General features: G+C 40.6%; 1 protein-coding gene across 1 annotated transcript in view; it reads right to left on the reverse strand.

Annotated features, from left to right (window-relative positions):
- The window catches only part of GLI3 (GLI family zinc finger 3), a 285389-nt gene that overhangs the window by 91640 nt on the left and 170135 nt on the right, over positions 1-23614 (reverse strand). The window lies entirely within an intron of this gene.

The raw sequence follows: 23614 nt of genomic DNA on the forward strand, positions 1-23614 counted from the left end.
GTAAGATTTTACATGAACTCAAGGCGTCTTGGGGGAAAGAAGATCAGGCATATACATTTCCAGTACTAGGACCTTAAGATCATGGTGACATCATGTAGGTAGAATGCTACTATGCAATTATTTGGGCGAAGAAAATGGACCTTTGAGAAATTTCCTGGCACTCAGAATATAGGAAAATAAAGCCTTTGGTTTTCCTCATGAGAAGAAATTCTAAACAGGCATCTGAGCTTAAAGTAGTCGCTGTGATTCTACTTTCCATTTGACCTGAATGTTAATTTTACCATTGAACTTCTCTCTCAGCATCATGGTACTGCATTAAAAAAAAAAAAAGAAAAGAAAGAAAGAAAGAAAGAAAAGAAAGGAAGGAGGGAGGGAGGCAGGAAGGAAGCTAGGAAGGAAGGAAGGGAGGGATGGAGAGAGAAAGAAAGGAAGGAAGATTCTTCTGGTCTGGGAGTCTGAGCATGTACATGGTAGAGATGCCTACAAATAAGAAAAGAGACTCATTGCAAAAGTCTGTAAGAAACATGAAATCGACACTCTATACATAGGTGCTCCAGCTTTAGTGTTCTGGGTCTTGAGGTTGTGAACAAAACCAGTTTCACAGATACGGGTTTCCCTGTTTTGAAGGCAGCCCCCCCTCTTCTTGAGCAGCAGCCCTGGGGAGGCAGCTTCCTCTCATACTCGTTCTGCATTGGCTTCCTGATCAGCCACGTTCAGTGAACAATCCGTAATGAAGTGCTCCTGGGGTTAGAAAGTTGGAAAAGATGAGGGTTTTTGATCAAGCTCATGCCTTAGTTATAATGAGCAAAGGTAGAAGAATGTAAGCTTTTGGCTGATGAAAATAAATTCTAAGGCACCCCTTGCTGCCACCATACCTCATCCACTCCAGGGAATTCCCTCCCCAGAGCCACCCCCAAGCCCCGGCGACAGGCATTTCTAGAACGGCCAGTCTGTGGAACACCCCCCTCGCCGCCCTGTTCCTCCTCTAATAGAAAACGTTTTGTGTGGATAATCCAGTGAACTGGCTCTGACAGGCTACACACTTGTACTTTCCCTTTTTTCATTCACAGAGAATATGGCCATAAAAAGGCGAGACCGTGATAGAGAGGGACGTTCTGACAAACTGCAAGCTCCTCTTGTGGCGCTGGCTTTAGGAGTGAAAGGAAAGGGAGGAGAAACACATTTTCTCATCCCGCCTCCCAAGCAAAGGCACACGCAGCCGCAGCTGGGCTCTGGCCCCCAGCCCCGTCAGAACAGCGTCCTGGGAGAAGCCAGTTCCTCCAAGTGCACGGAGCAGGCACTGAGTTAAATGAACCCAAAGCTCAGATCGTGAATCTTCTCAGTAGAAAATCAAAGAGGTTAAAACACACGGGAGGGAGAGGATTTTCTTACTTGTTCCTTCTTACTCTTTTTTTTTCATGTTGAACTTAAAATAAAAAAAGAGGCTCTTTATTTGTTCTTCGGATGTCACTTTGGGTGAAATAAAATAAAAATCCAGAGTTTTCTAAATTTACATGTGGGCAGAGTGAGACGTCACCACCTGAAAATAGCTATTTCTTTTCCAAACAACTTGAGGCTTTCCATACCCACTCAGAAATTAGTAAAAATTCCTTGTCCTTAAATAGAAATTGGCAAGACCTATTAGTCTATCCTATTTTAGCTCTTTACTACAAAATAAGGTAGCTCTGTGTCACTGGTTAAATCTAATGCTCACATTTAGACCTGTCACTACCTTAGAGCACACCAGACGCTCAAATTCATTCATTCATTTTCCACCAGAAAGGAAAATCAATCCTTCCAATCCGATTCGAAAGTGATTATTATGAAGTAACAGGCTCCTTTGCAGATTTATGATGAGAGACAGATGCCGCAGAAATGTAAAAAAGCAGACATTTCAAGAGATCCATGAGATGATACCTCCTAGACAAGCTTTTCTTAGGATCCACGAGAAACTCAGTCTGAACGTTATGAACTAAAAATCAGTGAAGCAATGACATTGCTAATTGGTTCCTTCGTTAGGCAAAAAACTGGAACCTGTAATTTTTCTCAAATTCTAGAATTGAGAATGGTAGTAAGAATATTCCCAGAAGCCTAGATTCCATCGAAGAATCATGGATGGAAAAAAAATCAGCACTTAGTACAACATGAAGATTATAGATGTCGGGCTGGGGTACTCACCAGTCCCAAAGAAGCAGGGAAGCCAGGAGATGGCTGATGCTTTTTCTCTCCTCACAAATCTGTGGATGCCTGATGTCCGCCTCCCCCCTTTCACTTTCATTTGACCTGTTCTCACAGGAAGACTGAAGATAACTATTCCCTGAGTAAGGAATCAAGATCCGGACACATCTTCCCCAGCAGCGATGCCCAGGCTCCGTCCTCCCTTCCACACCAGTGAGAAGCAACAGCAGAGAAGAGGGTTGGTCCCTCCAGGATTTGGAGACGAAGTCAGGAAACTCCACGCACTCTGGTGAATGTCACACCCATGCCTGTCCCTCCCCTCCAGAGATGATGCTGGGAAGATATGGAGTCACCTATTTCTCAACGAGCTGGTGGGACATGCTTTCAGACAGGAATGCAACTAAGAAAGCCGCAAGATATCAACTGCCCTAAAGAAAAGAACCATCTAGTAGTCAAAGGCCAGCCATCCCCAGGATACAACAGGAAAATGCTTAACGAGGGTCATTCAGCGAAGGGTCATCAGGAATTCTGGGGACAGCTGAGTCAGACCATCAGAGCAGTGGTACAATGGGAGGACTCAGGGCTGAAGGGGAACCGACGTGGATGGGACAGCGGCTGTGTGACCTTGGCCGTGATACTCACCCCCTTCTTGTCCTAAATAGTCCAATGGGGAGGATACCTACCTCTTGGGGGTCTTGGCAAGTGAATATAACTAAAGCCTCACGTACTGAGCCTAGTATCTAATAAATGCTGAATACGTGCATACAACTTATTTCACAAACTATACTAATATATTCCACTCCTAATATATACACATATACAACAGAGACAAATGAATATATGTACATATATACTCATACATACACATGAACACATACACGCATATTAGGGATGGCAAATATAGCATACTACGTGATTTTCAAATACTGAAATATTGGAACCCTTTTTTCAAAGCCAATCGTATGGTGGAAACACACCTGCCTGCTTTGTTCCCCAACCTGTCAGTATCCCGGGAGCATCTCCTTGGGTTTCCCAGGACCTCCACTCAAAATCATAAAACCATACAAGGTGGTTAAGAACATGAACTCAGTTATCATTAAATGCAAGAGCTCTGAAGGAACCGGACTTGAACTCAGGCTCATCCCTGACTCGTCACTGAGGCGTGTTTCCTTATACACAACATGGAACAATGACAGTTCTCTGCCAGGGCTGCTGTCACCACCGGCACAGGGCACTCAGTAAATGGTGATGGCCGCTGACGTTCTTGGTGGCTGTCACAACCATCCAACAACTTTTTTGTGTGTCACCTGTTTGCAGTTCAGCACACAAATGTCCAAATAGCAAGACTTTTGGAGACTGGTGTTCCCATTTCCTTGCTGTTCAATTTCTCACGTTGATGACTTATTCATTCTGCCTCCAAATCAGGCTCTTGTGAGCTGGGCTAGCATGACCCTTCTCTAGCACTGAAGACTGACAAAAATGGCTTTCTAAGTCATCAAAGCTGAGCACCCAGCCTTGAACTACAACGGCCATGGCAGCCACCTGACATGGATGTAAACATACATAAACCACAATTTTTCAATAAAGCTGCTTTTGACCTTACCTAACAGAGTCATTTCCAAATTCTTGGCATCTAGATCATCTATTATTTATTTTGCTTTTAACTGTAAAGCAAATCTGAAAGGGAAGACTTTCTATTTAATAGGCAGATGTGTATACACCGCTGGAAGAAAGAGCCATTCAAGTTGACGGCCAGAGGGGTGAATTCTACTGAAGAAAGAAGAGGTGGGAAAAGTGAGGAAGGCAGTCACCAAGTTTTCCATAGAAATGACATATATCATTTCACAAACTATCCTAAAGTTGACCTGGTAAATATTTGTCAAGCTTGCTCAACATCTTCATTTGTGGATTACAGGAGCACGAGGAAAAACAAATTATAGGTGTCACTTTCTCGGTTTATATTTTTAGTAGATACACACAGAGATTGAATTGAAGATTACTGTTGGCCTCTCATGACTTTCTCTGCCTTTGTAGCTTTCGGTTCTCTCTTTTCTGGGGCTGTACGTGGCCCCGTGGTTGGAAGGCAAACACAAACCACGGAGGAAAAAAAACAAACAACAAACATACATTCCGGGAAGAACACTGAAATTTAGAACTGCTCCAAGAACAGGGATCCCATGCTATTTATTTTGTAGCCAAAGAGTATAGAAATAGGCCTGTGACCCCCTCAAACTAAATCACAAAACTGCTGTCTAGGAAAAAGATGCCCAAGCTGTAGAGGGTTGTCTGGGTGGCCAGAGCATCACCGAGGGGAGGAGCTATGGTTCCATGACCTCTGCATCTTGGCTCACGCATTTAAGACCCCGGCCTGCCCACCAGGGATAACGTCCCCTATACTGCTTCCACCTCTCTGTCTTCCCAAGGCCATGAAGACCCAATGCATGGCTGCCATTTTGTTTCCGTATCGCCCAATGGATAAATGAAGTATAGCTTCAGACAAGAAAGCAGGTGGGGGTTATTTTTATGTTCTCCCCAAAGACAATAAAGTAATATAAAGTTTGTGTTTGTTTGCGGAAATAATTTAACTTTGGATTAATCCTTTTATAAGGTCATGAAAATAGATTACAATGAAAAGAGTAGAGGATTCTTATTAGAGCCTTTTAAACATTATACTATGATAAACTTAAAAACAAAAAACATGTATTGCAGAGAATAACTGGACTTCTTTAGTTAAAATGAAATATCATTATATCATCTAATTTGTTACTGCCTTTTCATCTATCTTATTGGGTTACTAAAATGCCAAGATTAAAATCACAGTATTCCATCACTTGCATTACCCATTATGAGAGCATTAAACAAGGTTTATAGGCTGGATTATTACAATTCGCTTTCATGTTGCTTGGAACACTGGAAATGTACACATATCCCTTGCATTCTGCGGTACGCATGACAGCTTCAACTACCAGAAGACTGAGATGCTGGGGTGTTTTTTTTTCTACATAGCAAGTTAATTTTTGTTTAATTTTGTTCTTTCCATAAAAAGTACACACTCTTCATATTCAAGTAGTGGCTTAACAGACAACAAAGGGGAGCTACCCCTTATAATGTATTTTTAATCAACTAATTAATTACTCAATAAGCACAGTTTTAATAAACCAAAATTTGTAATAAAAAATGTTGCTTTCCATACAGCGACAGAAACAAATAACTAAAATGTCCATGGCTAATACACTAGACATCGTTGGAAATTTGCATAGTCCTGAACTTGGTCTTTTTCTCTGTTCAAGGTGAGTTTTCAGATGACTGCTGCCCCAGAATCATCACGTGCCCCTGCAATGTACACATGGGTGTGCTGGTTATTTCCCACTTGCCAGCCTTCACCCCGGAACCTCTGCATGCCCTGAAGGCTGGACTTTGCGGTCTGAATCAGCAGGCTCACTTTCCCTCTGGATTCCACTAAGTAGATGCAATGGCAGGAGCTGGCGGCAGAGGGGAGAGAAGTCAGGGTATTAATTCCCCTCACTTCCTTTCACTAGCTACAGTTCTGCTGGTGGCGTTCCTCCCCGCAAGGCCCTCGCTCCCCAAGTGTGACCCCTCTTCCTTGGCTCTATCCCTCACTGCCCTTGACGTCTGACCGCACCTTCAGGCTAGGGCTGGTAACCTCCTCAAACTTTTGCTAGTCCTGGAGGCTTTACTATCACTTTCCGAGCCCTTAACCTTGTCCACACCTCTGTAAATATCTGCTCCATGGAACTGCCAGGAAACTGCTAGCTGATAAGATGGTTCAGTTTCAAATCTCATTTTCATCTCCTCTGCAGCTAAAGAATATTTCCCATGAATTTTTAACTGACCCAGGCCTTTTACAAATGTACCATATTGGATTTCAATTTTGTAAAGCTACATGTATAACCACACAGATGAATATTTCAATGAGGTGTTCATTCGATATACATTTTATTGAAAATACATTTACTAAGAATCCATTATGATTTTAGCACTTTGGGGGATTTCAAGAAACATAATATATGGTCATTTGGTCCCTGCTCTCAAAGAGTTTATAGTCAAATGGGGGGAGGCGAAGGCACACACACATGAAGTGTATATAGAACAAGTATTATCTGATGGGTCAAAATGTATCAACAGGAGCCTTCCAGGATGCAGCCTGGTTATGTAAAATATGCAACATGAACTGTGCTACCAAGAGTAGATAAGATTTGGATAGAAGTAGCCACTGAAGTTGAAGGGACATCACTTAATGTACACATTAATGCTAAGATGCTGAATATTTTTTTAGAGGGAGAATTCAAGGGCTATGGTTGATTTCTTTAACAACAACAACAACAACAAAAAAAACGAGAGAGAGCAAGGGAGAGAAATATTTGTTTTAATGGGGAAACATCATTTCAAGGGATTTGAGAATGACCTTCTTATTTTTATTTCCTATTTATGTCTAATTATAAAAGGAATTTACATCCATGAATTGAAAAGTTGAGATTATTTTAAAAAACAATAGTTGTTCCCTATATCCAAGCTATTCAAATCTAGCCAACATCAATATTTTAACGTATATACTCCAGTATTTTTTTTTGGCAAATTATTTTTTTAATCTTAATTTGCTGTTCAAATTAAATCCATAATGAGTTATCATTAAAAACCCACTAGAATGTTATTACAAGATATTGAATATAGTTCCCTGTGCTATACAATAAATCCTTATTGCTTATCTATTTTATGTTACTAGTTTATATCTGTTAATCCCATACTTCTAATTTATCTCCCACCCCTTTCCCCTTTGGTAACCACAAGTTTGTTTCCTATGTCTGTGAGTCTGTTTCTGTTTTGTACATAAATTCACTTGTATTATTTCTTAGATTCCACATATAAGCGATATCATATAATATTTATCTTTCTATGACTTAAAATAATCAGAAAAAATAAAATAGATAACTGAATCGCATTGCTGTACACAGGAAACTAACACAATACTGTAAATTAACTATGCTTAAATTAATTAATTTTTAAAAACCCCACTAGAATGGTTAAACTTAAAAAGACTGACAGCACCAAGTATTGATGAGGATTTGGAGCAACAGGAACTCTCAAACGACCTGAGTATAAACTGGGGCAACCTCATTGGAAAACAGTTAGGCATCATCTATTCAAACAGATGCACACTTTATGGTCCAGTAATTCCTCTCCTTGGTGTATACTGTGCAATACTGTGTACACACGTGCCACAATATACTAGAATGTTCAGAGTGGCATTATTCATTCATGTTAAAACTGGAAACAACCAAATATCTAACAACAGTAGACTGGGCAAATAATTCATACAATGAAATAGTGACTAGCTATGAAAATGAACAAACTATAATGTGGAAAAATCTCACAAACATCATGTTGAGGAGAAGAAGCCTGGTACAAAAGAATATAATATACTGTATTAGCCCATTTATATAAAGATCAATAACAGACAGACCTAAAAATTAGCATTGGGATGGTTGGGATAATGTTTACCTTTTGGTAGGTTCTTGGGGGGTGGTGCCCGGGGAGGGGTTTTGGATGCCAGTGATTATTATAGTTCTAGATTTGGTTAGTGGTGAGAGGTTTTCACTCTGTGATTAACTCACGATAATTCATTGAGCTATTTGTGTATATTCTGTATACTCTTCTGTATGTGTACTATTTATTACCAATTTTTAAGAAAATAATATATGCATTTGATTTGTGTCGACTATAACAATATTTTCCACAGTGATTTCAAACTGTTCCTATCAAGTTCAGAAAATCAAATAGATGTGCACTTGTATTTTTCAAATTTTGAAAAATATTGCTTAAAAAAAGACCATAAATAATAACATGATATTTACCACTATTAAACAAAGATGGTCTAGTTGACACATTAGTCTCAGTTCAAAGTAAACTGTGGAAGATAGGCTTCTGTATATTCATTTTGGGGGAGGAAAGGTCCAGCGAAGCCAATCAAAAGGAGAAGCCAAGCAAATATTCATAACTCATGTCAGTCATGTCCTTTGACAACTGGAGCAATGTTATGTTTTATACAAGAACAATGCAATTGTTTATGGCTAAAAATGATTTTATTCCTTCCTGAGAAGACTGCAAAAAATAATTTGCTAAAATTGGTCTCTACTCTGTACTTTAATAGAACTCTATACTAATAGACTAGGATTCCAAGGTCAGGAAAAGAGTCAAAAAACTGTAAAAGAAAGTCCATTCAAACAACTACAATGTGCAATGCACTGTTATTAACAAGAGTTCTTAAACATACTATTGGTTCAAATAAGCACTTGGATATAAATAACCACATCTCATATAGCATGGGGCTTCCTGTCCCAACTCACCCTTGTATAAAGAAAGTGCCTTGGGACTTCCCTGGTGGTCCAGTGGTAAAGAATCCACTTTCCAATGCAGGAGATGCGGGTTCGATCCCTGGTTGGGGAACTAAGATCCCACATGCCATGGGGCAACTAAGCCCGCGCACCACAACAAGAGAGAGTAAAACCCACACGCCACAACAAAGATACCACCTTGATGAGGAAACAGCTGTGGTTGCAGGAGAGAGATGATCAGCTGTGACGCTTTCCTAACCCGATGCCTGGCAGATGGGGGGGACGGAGAGCTGGTCTCAGTGGTCAGCTTCTGGGACAGTTGATGGAGCCTGTTTTCTGAAGCCCTTCCCAACTGTTCTGCGGTAACAAAGCAAACAGACACTGTCCTTTTCTCCCTTCTTTCCCTAAGATAATAAGTTGTTCCCTTTTTCCTTTGGATGCTCTGTCTTCCTCTAGTGGGGCAGGCCACCAGGGAGGCCAATCCAGCCAGGCCCACAGGACCAGGGGGCTGTCCTGTCTCGGCCTCCTCCTTTTTTTCTCCCTGCAGTGGGGATAGTGCCTTTAATCAACTGTTCTGCACCATCAGCGTGGCAAGGTCTCAGATTTAGATTGAGTGCTGGGTCAACAAGATCATTAAAAGTCTGCTTTGCTCCAAGGCTCTTTAGGCCTAGATGGAAAAGCAGAGCTGTACTATTTAATGTTTAATAAGAAAATATACATAAAGCATTTAGCCGGGGACCTGTCACGTGGTAAGTTCTCAGTAAATGTTGGCCCCTATGACCAACACGTTCATTCCTACTGCTGCTGTTGCTACTAGAGCTCTGGGTGGTCAAGGTCAAAGCCATGCTGCTTTCATTGCATCCTTGTGCATTCCTTTCCTCAGTTCTGGAGCCGGCCTGGGTTCAGCAATCCCGACACCCTTGGTGTCATCTAGGAGGGTCCCCGTGAACCTCTTTGGACAAAGCAAAGAGATTAGTGACTTTACCTGACCATAGTAAAATGGATGGGATTTTTTTTTTTCCCCCTGAAAGTAAATTCAAGGGCATGATTATTCTGTAACTTCACTGCCATGACAAAAGAAAACGTGGTGGTGCCGGGACGAAAATTTCAAAGTCTGATTTCTCTGACATTCCTGCCAACTTTCCACTCATTCTAATAGATCGGAATTTTTTGGAATTTGATGAATTACCAATACCCCCCAAACAGCAGGCAAAATGGCAAACTAATGTCCTTTTCCAAGAAGAAAACACATTGCAAAACAGAAAGATGTTGAAACACAACAGTGTGGCGTGACCAAGGACTGAGTCTCATGAACTAACAGCATCTAGAAAATCCCTGGGTCCTATGGCATTTGTTCCTCAGTGTTACATTTTCTTTCTTCCCTTTCTTTCTTTCTTTCTTTCAGGTGTTAACATTTTCTGATAATGTAGAATTCTATCAACCATGACACCCTCTGGTAGGATCTGAGCCACAATACCCACCAGGTATAAGGAAAAAGGACAGTAAAGTAGTACACAAGATTCAATTAGAACTGCTGATTTAATTAACTAAACAAACAAGCCTGTGCTTGTATCATTTACCTGGAAATTTCCACCATTTAAGGTCAACAGATACTTAAAACATCTCAAGAGCCCCAAGCCAGGATTTAAGTGAGAAGTCTCCCAGCTGGAGGCTTCAGATACTGAGTGGACATAATTAATTAGAAACAGGAAGTGAGGTTCCACAGTTTAATCCTTGCTTCATGTTGAGTCCTCTTACAGATGGTATGGAGGACATTCATAACAAAGACAGGGTGCATCTGGAATGCGGACCCAAGGAGAGGTGGGGCTTCTGTACTAACTGATATTTTGTAAACGTTACTTCAAGAAACAGCTCGAGTAAATCCTCTATCAACAGCAGTCTGGTACGTTGTTGCACTTAGGTGCATCTTCCAGGACAGGAGCTGGTGTGGACTTTTTCTCTGGGACCATCATCATCATAATCCTCGTAATTATTATGATGACTGTTAACTACAGCCAAGAGTGTTTACTGGGTTGTCTCTTATCATCCTTGGCAAGATGCATGTGACTCACACTTTCCCTCATGCTTTAAATCATCCCTATTTTAAGTGATAACAGAGATGTCCATCAAGGAACTATCATTATCTAAATAGCTCTCCTCCAGAAGAAAATCCCCCAGGTTTGCTAGGGGCCTCTGGCTTAGTAAAGGTGAAAATAAGAGGCCCTTTGAAAGTGCCACGCTCTTTAGATTTAACTGGAATTAGATCTTGTAAGACTACTTCATGTGGATCAAGACTTTATATCCCAGGCACACTTCTTGATATTCTAGACTTTTAACCCTTCTTGAAATGGAGCAGACCCTATGGTCCTTGCCCCGCCCCCCAACCCACGTCCTCCGCCTGCCTTTTGTCTGTGGAAAACTTTAGCCAAAAAATAAGTTTAATCAGAGAAGTGAGAAAATGGAGAAACAAAGGAAAGCAGTCAAAGGAGACCAAATCATAATAGTTTAGTCATTAAGCATAGTCAAGGACTTTTAGTTCCTTCTCAAGGGCTACAAAATAAAGCAAAAACTTTCCTTTCCACCAACCTTGCCTCTTTATTGGCTTTTGAGCGGTAAGCAGCCAGACCCCATTTTCAGTTACATACTGAGGGTGTCAAACTTTTCCAAAATAAGTTAAATATGAAAGGCGTATATCTAATGATCTAATGTCCTGGGGGAACAATTTGTCTATATTATGCCATAGAAAAGAAGCATTAAGCGCTACATAAGGAGACAGCAATGTCCTTAGGGTTCTTGTCACCCTGGCTTTGGAGAACTTTGCTCCAGGAAAAGGGAATAACATCAGGAGAGGCTGAAGATCTGTCTGGCCACTGGAAGAGGAACCACACAGCCTCTTGCTGCACTCTGTTCTGCCCAATGAAAGCAAGTCTTCTGACACCACAAGTAAGGATGGGTTGAACTGACTGGGAATATCTATATGATGTGTGGAAATCACCTGTTCAGATTACCCTCAGAGAACCTGCACGGGACCACAGCCTTTCTGAAGACAGCTTTTTGGGTTTTACTTTTCCCATCTGTAAAATGGGAGGATTTGGATGAGATGATCTCCACTCCACCCACCAGGGTTAAAGTATCTTTTGGTCCTAAAATCCAGTGTTTTCTATAATTCAAACCATTTGTTTCCATCTGCCTTTGAGCAGCTTTGACAACTCATGTTACCAAGTCTGTAACTTGAATAAAGTTTAGTTTGGACATTTAGTGACACTTCACTTGAGTCTCATTTTCCTTCTTTGCTCCCTCTTTTTTTTCATTTAAAAAAATTTTTTTTATTGAAACATAGTTGATTTACAATGTTGCGTTAGTTTCAGGTGTACAGCTGAGTCAGTTTTATATATATATATAAATATATATTCTTTTTCAGATTCTTTTCCATTATAGGTTATTACAAGATATTGAGTATAGTTCCCTGTGCTATATATGGTAGGTCCTTGTTGGTTATTTATTTTATATATAGTAGTGTGTATACGTTAAGCCCAAACTCCTAATTTATCCCTCCCCCTGCTCCCCTTTGGTCACCATAAGTTTGTTTTCTATGTCTTTTGCTCCCTCTTTTTTTTTTTCCACATTCTATTTTTTATTTTTTTATTTTTTTAACATCTTTATTGGAGTATAATTGCTTTACAAGGGTGTGTTAGTTTCTGCTGTATAACAAAGTGAATCAGTTATACATATACATACATCCCCATATCTCCTCCCTCTCGCTGTTCCCTCTTTTGAATGGCATTGCCATCATCATTGCGACTGATGTCCCCCTGCCCCTGGCCACTCTGGTCTTCAACTTTGATATTTCTCCCTGGAGAAATGAAAGGGTCTGGCTTTATGCTGATTGGATTTGGATGATGATGGATGAGCAAAAATTGCAACCATGTAGCCATGCAAACGGTTCGGTACTGAGCCTCAGCTTAAACCCTAAAGGAGCTTTTACCAGTGAGTTCACGGCTATTAGATGTTTTTATATTAACAACACTTTTCCCATCCAGGTTTGTGCATTTTATCTTTATTCTTTCACATCCTGAAATTGCTTGGATAACAGAGAGGGTTTATATATTATACACACACACAGACACACACACACACACACACACACATTTCTAAGAGCAGCCTGAACTTTTAAGGGAAATTGAAGAGGCTTTGTGTCAAGTACAGCTAAATCCAGCCTTTCCATATCAAACCTCTGCTAGAAAATTACTGTGCAGATGATAAGGCAGAAAGATATAATAAAAAGTGACTCTACTCAATTTACACTGCAATATTGGTATGACTGAATATTTCTCATTCAGGTGCCTGATAAAATCACTAAACTGTATTGCAGATAAATAAAGGAGGCTTCTGTCAAGAATAAACACCATTAATCATGAAGTCTTACCCTCTGAGAGCCTGTGCTATGCATCTGCACAAATACACCAACACAACCAGCAGGCAACATATGCTTCTCTGCTTTATACCCTTTCAGGCTGAAGTTGGCCTCCTTTTTCATTTTGTATGATTCAAGCAGCAAGAGCATTTTGAAAACACTCTCTTTGCATTTTAACTTTACAGTCTGCAACTGGGTCCTTTATTACAACATTGAGGAAAAGTCAGCTGGGTTCTTGGGGGAAAAAAATGCTTGATGATGAAATAATTTTTTTGTTGACTACAAACCTACACAGTCAATATATACGTGATCTATACTGTATTTCATCAAAGCTAAGATGCTATTGATCTAAAGACCCAGCATTATTTTAGGAACCACTCAGAAGGATGGTTCTTCCTTATCACCTTCAATTTTTACTTTATACTTACGAAAAGAGCTCTTTCAGGCTTATTCGGACAGAGGCATTGTCATATATCACTGTAGTACTTGCACAAAAAGGAAACTCTAAGGCAAAGTAATTTTATTGAGATACCTGTTGCTGTACACCTGAAACTAACAAAATTAAACTAAATTAAATTTAAAAAAAGAGATACTTGAAACTTCCTCATGACTGCCACTTCCCAGTAGCAATCGTAAAACACAACAGACTGGAAGATACATTCCAATTTCAGAGATGTTAAAAGGTGAAGAAAAGATGGACAACTTAGAATAGATGGCTTAAATATGGTAATAGACACGTATTCGGTCATTCTGCCATTTGTCAAAACACTTATGACATGCCAGAGACTGTGTTATGTGCTATCTATTTGCTCCTTCATTGAATTCTTGATTCACACGGGACTGAATAATTAAACTGGGCTTGGACAGAGTAGGTAATCTGATAGTAAATACCCAAGCTGGATTCAAATCAAGTCTATAATTTTAAACGCAAAGGAAAATTACTCCAAGACAAATACAAATATGTGCATCCATGCTTAAATGCACTTATATTTTAGCATTATTGAGGCTTTTAAACAACCAGGACAGTATGGTTTTCCAGTGACCTTTTCACTCCAAAGGGAATTGATTTGAACATTCACATATTCACGGGGCACACATGGCGCCCAGTGGCCCTGTGCACCGGTGGCCCAGGGATGTGTAAGGCATCACTAGAGAGTGTGGGGAAAAAAGCAGGAGGTACAACCAGAGTTTGTGCAAGACTCTCCCAGCAGATCTTCACAGGAGGAAAGAGGGCAGGAGAAGAAACTGGCATGTGGGCATGTATGTATCAGGACCATGATGTTTTCATAGATTCCTCTTCTAAGGAAAAAAAACCATGAACAAACCTAAACTTTCCATAACCGTGGGATGTTAAGAAGGCATCTGAAACATCATTTAAACCAATGGCTTTACTTCACAGATGAAAACAAGGAGACCCAGAGAGGTCAGGGCCCGTGTTCAAGGACCCAGTGGATTTGTGGCAGAGCCGAGATGGAAATGAGTGAGGCCCACATTTATTGTGAAAACAGCTTATACAGTGGCTTCAAGAAGAGGCTCATCCGAAGCCAGGTGCCAATCGAGTTAGGTTGGAATTTTCTGGCATTACACTTTGAAACCCGGAAAAAAAGCATTATCATGGGCCAATGTCACCAACTTTCTATTGGGTGGAGAGGAGGAATGCTCAGAGGCGATTACTCAGCAAAGCTGTAATCCAGTCCTACTTGTAAGGGATGTTTAATTGTGTTACACAGGAAGTATTCCAACAGCTGTGTTTTGGCTCCCTGGGGGATCTGTTTTCAGAGCCCACTCCAAGGAGGAAGGGCCTCTTGTAGCCAAAAGAGGTTTAATTCCCATCTTCCAAATCTTCTTTACTTCCCATGTAAAGAAGCACCGTGATCCCGCAGAGTGGATGCATTTATTTGCCGAGGAGAACAGACTCTCAAAGAAAGACCGGGCCCCGCAGTACGCAGCCATTCCAAGGGCTCGTAAACATCAGACACCAAGAGCTCAGTTCGAACCAGGACCAGCAAGCAGATAAAGGATCCCAAGAAATCAGAACCAGGCCCTGGCCACACGGCTTGGGACCTTCCCCAGTTCCTTAAGGAAGAGCTTCTGTGTCTATATGGGCATTTACATTGCATATAATTTTCATCACAGATTGTGTGTTCAATCATTTCTGAAAAACTCTTTGGTCCTCTTTGGGGAAGTTTCAAGTCAAAACCACTTCCAGGCACATTGTCAACAAATGGAGGTTCCCTGTTAGGTAAAACACACCCTACCGGCCTGTCAGAGTCAAGTTTCTCATGTGTTAAAAAGTGGGTAAAAAGAGGTGAACAGACCCCTTAGAGAATTTTGTTCTTAAGACAGCTGAATTTTTTCTGGCGGTATCACAATGCTTTCACAATACCTATAATGAAGGCATAATTCATTAAAGAATCAAATATTTAATCTATATTAGTAGAGGTTAAAAAAACCATAATTCATAAGTCTGTTCACTGACCATCTCTGTCTCAGTCATAAACTGTACTTCAGAAAACATACGCACAAGAAAATACAACGGCTATGATTAGGATATCTGCATAATTTTCATTACTGTTGTTCATTATTTCTACACAGACATGCATTTTGTACAAAATAATTACGAAATTCCAGATGTAGATTTAACTTGAATGGAGCTAGCGGGCTCCCCTCCCACCCGGCCCAGGACAATTTATGTTACTGAATTGGGCATGAGTATAATAACCTGAACTGTCCTCTTTCAAGAGCCTGATTCACGTTGAAAGGACTAGTACCCTCCTTCCGTGAGTTTCAAGCTAGCGATGATTCAACAGCAGCTATGTTATTAAACCAGAATGAAGCACTACCCTCTCGCTAATGAGGTTACAAAATGTCTTTAGGTCTCCGTGTTAGGGGCACTTACAAGCACTCTGCTTAGCAGAGGTCCACGGCACTTCGAAGCTGTGGACTAATCACCCAGGCCGGAATCAAATGGGCTGGAAGAATTCGGAGACTTGGCTCCGAGGAATGTAATTCATGCAGAAAAGCGCTGTCAGAGCGAGGCCAGAGAACCTCGTGGGAAGAAAGCAAAATAAACAGTTCAACAAAGAAAACAAAGACGGGCCAATAGCCTTTTCTAAAGCTTGAGTACACTGAGACTTCAGTGGGGTCCCCCAGACAAAGACCTCATCAAAGAACACCCTTGCAAAGCAAACAGACCCTGAAGGACGTTTCCCTCCTGCACTGGGGGTGAAGCGCCCAGACTCTAGTTTTCTGTCTTTCCAATTCAACTTCCTCTTACCTTCCTCCTCCCAGCAAAGAAAGAAACACCAAACAACAACAATCAAAATAACTGAACAGTCCTATGTTTGTCTGGGTCCAAAGATGGGGGGAGGTGGGGAAGTCCAGCCAAATTAAAAACGGTGCAGTGTAGTTTCTGACTGTACTTCAGGTCATGGGAGGGCCCTCACCAGTGTACGACCCGTCCAGGTCAGAGCCACACAGCCTGCTCTGCACACCCCAGAGATGGAGAGAGACTCATGAAGGGCTCAAGGACTTTCGCTTTGAAAAGTCTCACAAACAGCACGTGACATCACCAACCGGGTGCCTGTCGACTTGGAGAGAATCCCTCCATAGAGCTCAGTGCAGCCTTAGGCCTGAGGTTGGGCCTCTGCTTTCAGCAGCCCCCATACCCCCAATTCCCTGACATCTGGCAAACTCTTGAATTGGACTCTTCTTCCCTCCATCCAGTAACTATTGATACATGTATCTCAGCAGCCCTGAAATCCAAAGTCTGAGTGACCAGATTTTGAACATTAAAACAAGATTAAAATACTTCAGGCTGACCTTCTTTTTCCTCTTGACTACTTCCATGAAGAAGAGGATCATGCAGTCTTTTATCGGCTAAGCTCCAGGACAGGCTGAGATGACCACGAGGAAAATGGACAGACGTGAGCACCGTGTATGTGTGTGTGTGTGTGTGTGTGTGTGTGTGTGCTTATATATGTATGTGAGCATGTAAATATATATATATAGTGTGTGTGTATATATGTATATGAGTATATATATATGTATGTGAGCATGTAAATATATAGATATATAGTGTGTGTATATATGTATATGAGTATGTAAATATATATATATAGTGTGTGTATATATATGTATATGAGTATATATATATGTATGTGAGCATGTAAATATATATAGATATATAGTGTGTGTATATATGTATATGAGTATGTAAATATATATATAGTGTGTGTGTATATATGTATATGAGTATGTAAATATATATATATATAGTGTGTGTGTATATATGTATGTGAGTATATATATATGTGTGTTTTGGGGGTGTATATGTGTGTGTGTATTTATATATGTATGTGAGTGTGCATATATATATATATATATAGTGTGTGTGTATATATGTATGTGAGTATATACATGTGTGTGTGCATAGTGAAATAACAGAAAATGCTTACGTTAAATAAAGAAACCCAAAATGTTAATATTAACACAATCTCATATAATCCTAATTTTCATGTGTTATATCCCAGGCAAATACGGTAGGAAAAACCTTTAAAAATCAGAGACCTCTTTAGAAGTCTGATTGCCTTTTTTCCTGATTTAATCTTTGAATCTGTTTCTGAAAACTTTCACGGTTGTGCACAGTTTATGTTGAAAACCATGTGTGCTAGGAAGATGGGGATTTTGTTCCATGGGGGAGTCAGAGATCACTTTGAATAGAGGCAAGAAGTATTTTAGGAAGCTAGGAATGCTTTCTTTGGACCCTGTCTTCAAAATGTAAATCATATTCAAGCAACAGGGTTTGGTGATTTGTTTTGCAAATCATTTGGCAGGTCATTTAACTGCCAGTACATCTCTTTTCCCACCTTACATAATAAAGACACTGTTCACTTCTGGTGAACTTGGCAATATTTGAATACTATTTGAATGTATTTGGAAGATGGTGATTCTCTGGTTAGTGCTAAACTCATTCTAGGTAGTAGAAGACACACATGAACCTTGTCAGGCCCTGGGAATTATTTAATGCACTGAGTTAATATAACTCCTTCAGGCAGAAGCTCTTACTACTTAGGAATGACTGGGGCCTGGGGGGGTGGGAGGTGTCAGGTTCCTTAGGAACTATTCACAGGTACCCACTAGCAACCAGTGCTGAGGGACCCTCACAGGTGAACTTGTAAAAGAATGCCTTCAACTGCCGCTCATTCATTTTGGTATTAATGAATTAGATTTTCAGATGGAGGCTAAGTTTCTATTCCCTATAACAGTCTCAATGGCAAAATTTTTAATGAAATTATAATCTCTCTGTAGTTGGATAAGAAAGTTTTAAATATCTATAACTCATAAACATGTGGGATGTTTCATTACCCAGAATATTCGTGGTTGAATGTTAGAAAATCTATAGCTTTGGATTAGAGATCCTTATTTTTTTTCTTTACTGGAAATGTACAGTCAGCCCTCTGTATCTGGGGTTTCACATCCATGGGTTCAACCAACCATGGATAGAAAATATTTGGGGAAAAAAATTTTCTGGAAAGTTCCAAAAAGCAAAACTTGGAAGTTGCAGCATGCTGGCAACTATTTATGTAACATCTATATTGTATTAGGTATTATAAGTAATCTACAGATGATTTGAAGTTTATGGGAGGATTTGCATAGGTTATATGCTAACACCATGTCATTTTATATAAGGGACTTGAGCATCCTTAGATTTTGGTATCCAGCGGGGGTCCTGGAACCAATTCCCCACAGATACAAAGGGAGGGCTGTACTCTCATGCCCTAAGGCAGTTCCTGCCACTTCTTACCTTTCTGAGTTCAATTCCCCTCCCTGTGTGGAGGGAGAGAGAGAGAGAGAGACAGGGAGACAGACAGAGACAGTGGGAGAGGAGAGACCGGAGGTGAAGGGTATAGATCTCTCATTACACTTGACATTTTTCAACACCAGTGTTACAAACATTGATACAGTGTCACCAGTTCAGCTGGGTTAAAGCAGGAGGTAAACATGGGACCAATACGCCATTTAACTGGTTAATTTTTACCCAACTGCAATGTCACGATGCCCATGACTGTTCTGATATGCTTCTTACAAAGATCACATCAGAACTAAAAATGGTCCATATATTTATTTCAAATTTCTTTTCAATAGTTATCTAATGCATGTTCTGCAACACATCACATCACTACCCTTGGACTCAGAGGATGAGTTTGAAAACAGACCTTCCTCTTGCTCTTTCCTTTTAGTATGCTTAGTTGGCTCCGATGACCAAAGATGCAAATATCTAGCTAATTTGTTACTTAGGATTCAAAAAGTTAGCAGGCAGGTTACTGGAAACAAATCTGCGAACATTGTTGGTTTTTTTTTTTTTTTTTTCTGTATGAATTTCGCTGGGGGCAGGGGTGGGGATGCAGCAATAACAAAAAGAAATGAGTGGCAGGCAGCCCTTGTCCCCAGCCTTTGTTCCCCTGGGGAAGGGTCTGAAATGAACTCAGCCTGCTGAGCAGCTATAGGAAATGGCATGTCTTTGTTTAGGTTTGGAAAAAGCAGGTTCTGTTACCTAAGTGAGGGAGGGATGGCCACAGAGGAAGAACTGCAGGCAGCTTGGGTTTGGGTGGTATTTATCACCTAAAAACTAACCGGAAAGTGCCTTCCCGTTGGGACAAATTCTGTGAAAGTTCAATTTTCTCCAACGCATACTTTGAAAACTAAATACAACGATGGCAGTAAATTTCTGTTTTCTTTGAAGCCAGGCTTAACATGAGTGGAAGCATTGTACACAAAGAGAAAAGTCTGTTACAGCCCAGTGCCCCCCAGGCCCCTTGCAACAGGCTGGACGGCAGGCTCTATAGAGCTGGCAGCTTCCGGTTCAGTGGCCGTGAATACCTTCAGTCAATATCTGCTCCCGGCCGGACTGCTGAGCCCAGCACAAAGAACACAGGAATTTATCCAAGAAGCTGGCTCTCAGACTCTCTGAATATGCACTATAATTAGGGCCTGCTTTCTCTGTAACCAATGACCGAATTCAGTATTTCAGTCATTAGAAATATTGCAAGACAAAACTATTCTACATAGGATGGATAAACAACAAGGTACCACTGTAGAGCACAGGGAACTATATTCAATATCCTGTGATAAACCATCATGGAAAAGAATATGGAAAAGAATGTATATATATGTACAACTGAATCACTTTGCTGTACAGCAGAAATTAACACACTGTACATCAACTATACTTCAATAATTTTTTTTTAAAGAAAGGAATATTGCAAAACAGAAAAAAGTAGTATGCCCTTGGAGTACCATTTATTTGCTTCATGTTCATTTCTTAATGCAAAGTAAAGTGTGTGTGAGTTCATCTGGATTGATACCGCCAGCTCATTAAAATTTTTTTTTTTTTAAAGGATTTTCTTATTTATTTATTTATTTATTTATTTATTTATTTATTTATTTTTTTGGCTGTGTTGGGTCTTCGGTTCGTGCGAGGGCTTTCTCCAGTTGCGGCAAGCGGGGGCCACTCTTCATCGCGGTGCGGGGACCGCCCTTCATCGCGGTGCGCAGGCCTTTCTCTATCGCGGCCCCTCCCGTCGCGGGGCACAGGCTCCAGACGCGCAGGCTCAGCAATTGTGGCTCACGGGCCCAGCTGCTCCGTGGCACGCGGGATCTTCCCAGACCAGGGCTCGAACCCGTGTCCCCTGCATTAGCAGGCAGATTCTCAACCACTGCGCCACCAGGGAAGCCCTCATTAAAATTTTTAAAGTTTAGGAATTGAAGCTCACCAATATTTTCATACTTAGACTGGGAACTGTGGATGTAGGTGGTCTACGGTAGTGCTTGAAAATGAGGCAGACTTTACATTTTTTCAGTTGATCATGAGAAATGATACCCAAACAATAAGACTTATTTTCTTTTTTGTGAACTGATATGATATGCAACAAGAAATGTTGGGAATAGCAGTGGGAAAGCCTGATAGTCGAAAACATGGTGCATGGCATCACTTATAAAAAAAAGAAAAATAAGGCAGAGAAAGGGGGTAGTGAGGCTAGAAAGGGGGTGTTCTTTTAGATCAGGCCTTGGGAAATTTTGTATTTTAGGCTTTTCCAGCCATGTCCTTTATCTCAGCTACTCATCTCTGCCCTTGATTGCTAAAGCTGCCATAGACAGACAATAGCAAATAAGCGGCAGTCACTGGATTCCAATAAAACAAGCCATGCGCTGAATTTGGCTCACAGGCCATAGTTTGTCAATCCCTGTTCATTAGATGGTTCTTCATTGAAGACCTCTCTGATAAGGAGATGTCTGTGCAGGGAAATGTATGAAGTAAGGGAGCAAGCCATGGACGTCTAAGGGAAGGAGGTTCCAGGCAGATACATGTTATGATCTCATCCAACATGGCTTACATTTTATAGCGTACACAGCTGTAATCACTGACCATTATTTATCCATGTTTTCATATGGTCTTCTCAAATGCTACTGTTTTTTTCAATATTCTACCAAGTGGATGAATCACAATTCACCCAATACTCCATGTAGCTGGATATATAAATGTCCAGCTGTTGGGGGTTACAAGTTCTACAGTAGCAAACCTTGATGTGTATCTAATTTTGTTTTGTTTTGCTACAGACAAGGCTTTTCCCAGCTCTTCTCCTCACTGCCATGTTCCTATCTTAGAATTTTGCAGAAGACGATGACAGCCAGTGACACTGAAAATTTCCTATCAGGTATTGTTAGAATTATCTGGGCTCATCCAGTAAGTAGAAACTAGAGCACCAGAGGCCCCAGTGTTCATCTTCATGAGCAGAGGATGAAAGTCAAGTGCAAGGAGTGTAGTGTCTGATGTCTAGGTTTAAATAATGGCACAACCATTAACTTCTCTGTGTCAAGGTTTCCATATCTTGGAAAGGAGCCTAGAGATCATAACTCCATCCTAGGGCTGAATATTCTAAGTACTACATGAGATAGTTTTGTAAAGTTTCTAAAATTGTGCCCACAGTAAGTAGTCAAAAATGTCAGTTATGGCCATTATTATATTTTTTATGTGAATGGTCTAGTCATTTCTTTTTTCCCCTTATATTTGGAACTTTGGTATTCATATTACATTATCAATTACAGATTGCTAATTTCATTAATTTTATTTCCACGTGAGGGGCCTGAGAAGCAGCTATTAAGTTCAATGGTACCTAGTCACATAAGGTGACCTCAGACCTTCACAACCAGTAACTAATTTAATATCAGGGAATTCATTTGGCAGTGGAGAGCATCTGACACTGCAGTAGTTATTTATATTAACATCATCTTCAGAAGGAATCGAGCTTTTGATTTTGAGTCTTCAGTGTGCTAGCTTTGTTGGCATGAGGTGACACACCCTACCAAAGTAAACCAACAAAAACAAAAGAAAGAAGATGGCAGTCATCCTGTACTGGCCTAAAAAAGGACAGCCCATTATCACCATGGAAAACAATATCTATCCAGGAGCCACTCTGCAAAGGCACGGGCTCAGCCTAGCAAATGCAAAGACATACACAGGTGGTCTTTGCCCCCAAGAGATGTGATCATAACCTAGTTCATTTTCTTTTCTTCTCTTTTCTAGTCTTTTTTCTTTTCTTATTTTGGAGGGTGGAGGTGAGTGTTACAAAATGTTAGCTACAGTATTTGATGTATAGGCCTACCTGGGAGATATTATGGGTTTGGTTCCAGACCATAATAAAGCAAATATCACACTAAAGCGCGTCACATGAATTTTTGGTTTCCCAGTGCATATAAAAGTTATGTTTACAATATACTGTAGTCTATTATGTGTGCAATAGCATTATGTCTAAGAAAAAGCCAATGTGCATGGCTTCATTAAAAAATATTTTATTGCTAAAAAATGCTAACTATCAGTGAGCAAATGCCGTTGGAAAGACGTATCCATAGACTTGCTCAATACAGGGTTTCCAGAAACCTTTAATGTGTAAAAAAAGTAAATATCTGCAAAGCACACTAAAACAAGGTATGCCTGAAATCTGATATGTCATCACACTTTATCGGTCTCAATAACGTTTACGGTAGAGCACAAACACGGGGGAAAAGGGCTTGCCTGTGTTAATTTTAAATTGTACTATTAAAATAGTCCAAACAAGTTATGCCCCCAAATACAAATACAAGGTTTTGCTCAATCTCTACATTTTACTGGAGGCTTTCCCTGTGAATGAAAATAATGAAATCACTATTATGTATTATGAGCCCATCACCAAGTTTTAAGTAGATGGCTAGAGTGAAGGCTGCTTTTGAATAAGTATTAGATGAATTCCCACTAAGCAACTCTCACACAAGGTGCTGAATCCAGGGAGGGAGGGAAGAGAGGAGGGAGGGAGGAGAGGAGGGAGGGAGGAGAGGAGGGAGGGAGGAGAGGACGGAGGGAAACTGAGTAGTAGTTCTGGTCATCCATTTCCTCTTTCTTTCTCTAAGCTTTTACCATAATACTCTATCTTTTTTTAGAGTTTCCTCTGTCTGGAAAGAAATGTATTTATTCATACTCCAAACTTGCTACCAGTTTCCCTGCTCAGAACCCTAAAAGGCAGTCATAACCATGGTGGCGGCGGGGGGAGCCTCATTTATTTCCAAATCCCCCTCTCTCCCAGCTCATATTAATGATCTACCGCGTCCTGTCCTCCCCCCAGGCGCCACGAAG

This window comes from Balaenoptera acutorostrata, chromosome 7 (assembly GCF_949987535.1).
Source record: "Balaenoptera acutorostrata chromosome 7, mBalAcu1.1, whole genome shotgun sequence".
Classification (NCBI taxonomy): Eukaryota; Metazoa; Chordata; class Mammalia; order Artiodactyla; family Balaenopteridae; genus Balaenoptera; species Balaenoptera acutorostrata.